Here is a 4,246-nt window from a genome sequence, read left to right as displayed (position 1 = left end):
TTTAAGAATATATATTTAATGATTATATATTTTAATTTTATCGCATTTTAAAATATTTTAAAAGTATTTTTGTGTTTAACAAATTTATAGGATATTTTTATTCACAATCCGATAATTTAGAGACGAGTAATGTTAGGTAAATTTTTTTTTTAGTTAACATCAACAATTTTTTTAAAACTTAGTTTATTTATCTTATATTATAAACCCTAAATCATAAATCCTTAACTTTGGACTCTAAATTATATTATGAATCCTAAAATAAAATTAATTAATATTGACTAACTAAAAATTAGTTTTTATAATTTTTTTAGAGATATTTTGTCTGGTTTATTTCATTTGAAACAAAGATGGCAACAAAAATTAACACTACCTAAGATTATGAGTAAAACAACATTTTTAAAATATTAAAGTACAAAATAACTAAGATACTTACTTTCAAGAGTAATTAATTAGAGATATTAAAAGTTGTCTCAATCTTAATATTTTAAAATGTTAAAAAAAAACTAATTCCTTCCTTATTCTCTTCTTAAAGTTTAAAAGGAAAATGTAACAGACTAAGGCTTTGTTTGTTTGAAGAAAAAAAAATAAGAGAAAGAAATTTAAAAAAAAATTATTTTTTTGTTTGGTTAAAGAGAAAAATTAAAAAAAAAAGTTAAAGAGTAAATATCAATCATTCTAATCCATTTGAGGTGATAATAGACAGAATAAAGTAGAGTTTGAATTTAACTCTAATTTTATTAGTAAGTTAAATTTGTTGCTACAAATTTAATCTTATTTTATCTATGAATTGAGAATAACTCAATTATAACTCTATCCGCAGTCAATTCATGAGTACTCGATTCTATTCGTGAAATTTTATAAATATGCAATGTTATTATATAACCTAATGAACATGCAAATTAAAAATTCAATACAGACAATGCAATCATCTCACAAATAACATAAGCGTTCTATAAACAATATAATCATTAAATGTTCAATTCTCATAAAAGTATTTACTTAAATTAATAACACAAATACAAATAAAATATCGTGATATAATGTTGTATTTATATATTACTAAAATAGAATTGATTTTTATATAAACTAAAGTGTTAAGTTATCTATTGATGATCTTGGCTCAATAATAAATTTTTTTTGCATTAAGTGAGAGGTTTTTAGTTCAATACCCACATATAACATCTTTTTATAATATATTCATATATATAGGATGCGAGTTGGTCAACTAGGGTTGAGACTCAACTCGCACTTTACCCAATCCGCATGTTCAAATCCATTTCACACTATGTAGATATGAATTGGTAAAAAAAATTTTCCTCATTAACATACATATGGTATGTTATCGTTAACGTACAAATTATATATATATTAAAAATAAATTTCGAATCTTGACTTGTAGAAATGCCACTTAAATTGGATCTAAAGTTAGAATAACATCACTAAAATAAAATTTTGTCACTTTAGATAAATGTTCTAAATGAAATATCCTAAGAGAGAGAACTAGTCTAGTTCAAGGGATAGCAATTAGACTAATTTGTCGAGCCTCCTAATCAAGCAATCTTAAAATATATATTCATCCTGTCTAATAGCAGGTAGGAGTATTTAAGACCTGATCCAGTTCGAAATTTAATCCAGAACCAAAGCATATTTTGTTAGGTTTGGATAATTTGTTACTAAATTTAAAATGATATATATAAATACACACATGTTACTAAGTTTTAATATTCATATACCATTCTTGAATTAAGGTTTTTCCTTTTCATTGAGCAGATACATACAATTCTTTTCGTCGAAGATTACTTTTTGGGTATATATATTTGATTATTTGCACAATTCACACAAATAAACAAATATAAAAATTAACCGACATCCGAAATCCAAAATGACACACAAAACATTAATTGAAGAGTAGTTAAGAAGCCCATTGGTGGGAGCATAAAGTGTTTTCTTTGGCCATAGTTTGCTTCATTCTGTCGTGCTCTAAGATATATGGAACGGATCGGAATCACTTAATTAACATAATCTTCTTTGCGTTAATTAATTACTTATATAAGTGTGTGTCTTCGCATCTTCCTTTCACACTATACACAACCTCCATTCCTTGATGAACCCGGTTTCTTTTCAAGCATCCATTAATTAAGCATTCTATTTCCCGTTTCATCATTTTCTATATCCATCATATATATTATATTTTTTGTCTGTGCTCTGCTATTACTATGTAACACTTTGTTGTTGGCGCCAAATTGTTTCTGCTTTCCCTTCACTGCTTTATCGAGTAAGTTTCGAATTTCAAGCACTCTTGCTAATTATAGAAGAAGAAATTATTGATATAAGATGCACATGCATGTTGATATTTAATGAGTTATACTGTTTCACTTTCCTTTTCTTTTTCTTTTTATTATTACATTCATGAATCAATATGTTATGTCATGCTATATATTTCTAATTAATTTATTCTTTTATAAATCTCAAATTCATATAGGCCATAGACTCAATAAATATATAATGTAGTAAAATATTAAATCACTTTAACTATTAATTTACAAATTTAAATGTTCAATAAAAATAATTACATTCTGATAAAATAATATATCAAAATATAAAAAAATCCACAAAAATATAAATATATTATAATGTAAATCTTAAATATACAAATTTAAAACATAACACCAACTAAAGTATCATTATCATATGTAAGTACACAAATAGATAGCAAAATAGAAAAATTAAATAAATAAACAATTCAATTAAAAATCAAAACACTAACTATTGTAGTTTATCAAATTTACAGTAGTAATAACAAGAAGCTAAATCCAATAATAGGTAATGACAATAACTAATTAATGACTAAACATCTAAACCAACACAACAATAACTTTGAAAAACTCAACAATATGATAAAGGAAAGAAATTGGAAATGCGACATGAGGACACCACATCTAGGACGGCCAAAACAATGGAAAAATTGTTGAGAGAAGCGGCTAAAGAGGAAAAAATGAGAAGTCAAAAAAGAGTTAAAGTATTTTTTATTAATTACTAACAAGTTAATATTTTTTACAATTATTTTTAATATAAACAAATAAACTAAATACAAATTTAAATTGTTAACAATGTCAGAAAATAATGTTAACAAAATAGAAATTAGTATTACACATATAGTCTTCGAAGAGAAATTCCACATCATTACTCATTAGTATCAACACCATTGTACTTGAAGGTGGAGGGTCGTCTTGGTGGTGGTGAAACATTGTCTTTGGGTATGTATTTCACATCATTTAGGCATTGCTAGAAGAGTTACTCTGCATAAACGGCAAATACTACCATACATGCCCTTGATATTGATGGCACGTTTAGAGGCAGAAGTTATCGAGCTGTCAATAAAAAGCTAAAGCTAAAATGGACCTCATTTAAGATTTTTTAATTTCAGAAATTTAATTATCGACGACCAAATTTTCGATAAATTTTTACACCACCTTAATGGCAATTGGTGCGTACTAATATTATCGACGTACTTATTGACACTATAGTCGTCAGTAAAGTAATTAATTAAATTTTAATAATCAATTATAGGTTGTCGATAATTTGAATAACATAATTTGAATATTAGGTAAACTTTAATGACTCAAACATTTTTTTTAAATAAAATAAATTTTATTAATTACCGACGACTTAATCGATAGTAAATATAATTTAATATTTATTAAATTTTTAATTAAATAATTATGACTTTTATAATATTATCTTGGTCATCGATAGGCATTGGTAATTGTTTATTAATGAAACGATCCGTGATAAAAATAAAACCTAGAATTAAAACACCAACTCTCTCCACTATTTTGAATTCTCTCTCTCTCTACACTCTTATTCTTTCTCTAGCCGCAACCGTCTTCTGTTATTTTCTCGCTGGTCAGAGTTCCGTTCGCCGTTCTAAGACCACTATTGTGTTCCTAGTGACGAGTTCTTTAGTATTTTTTCAATTTCTATTTTTGCGTTTTCAATTCCATTATTTTTGTGAGTTTTGGGTATATTTGTAACAATGTTGTTTAATTTGCAGTTGATATTGTTGTCGTGCTATTGGTAGTGGTGGTGCTGCTGTTAGTGTTCAACTTGGTGTTTGAAGGAGCCAGTAAATTTTTATTACCTTTAGGTATGTCTAATTTTATTAATTTTAATGTTACGAAAATCAAGTAAAATATGCAATCAATTTAATAATTTTATGAAAATCAAGTAAAATATATAACAAATT

General features: G+C 25.7%; 1 protein-coding gene across 8 annotated transcripts in view; it reads left to right on the top strand.

Moving 5' to 3' along the window:
- LOC107647161 overlaps positions 1 to 4,246 on the top strand; it is a 35,644-nt gene that overhangs the window by 2,171 nt on the left and 29,227 nt on the right. For 6 of the 8 annotated variants that reach the window (XM_021104651.1, XM_021104650.1, XM_021104654.1 and 3 more), the window contains exon 1: positions 3,829 to 4,147. The gene's annotated coding sequence lies outside the window, so the exon portion shown is untranslated. Of the gene's footprint in view, positions 1 to 3,822; positions 4,148 to 4,246 lie in introns of those variants that run through there. The other 2 variants (XM_021104647.1, XM_021104646.1) reach the window with 2 other exon arrangements.

The sequence above is a fragment of the Arachis ipaensis genome, chromosome B06 (assembly GCF_000816755.2).
Source record: "Arachis ipaensis cultivar K30076 chromosome B06, Araip1.1, whole genome shotgun sequence".
In the NCBI taxonomy this organism is placed as follows: domain Eukaryota; kingdom Viridiplantae; phylum Streptophyta; class Magnoliopsida; order Fabales; family Fabaceae; genus Arachis; species Arachis ipaensis.
This window is presented reverse-complemented; position numbering and strand designations above follow the sequence as displayed.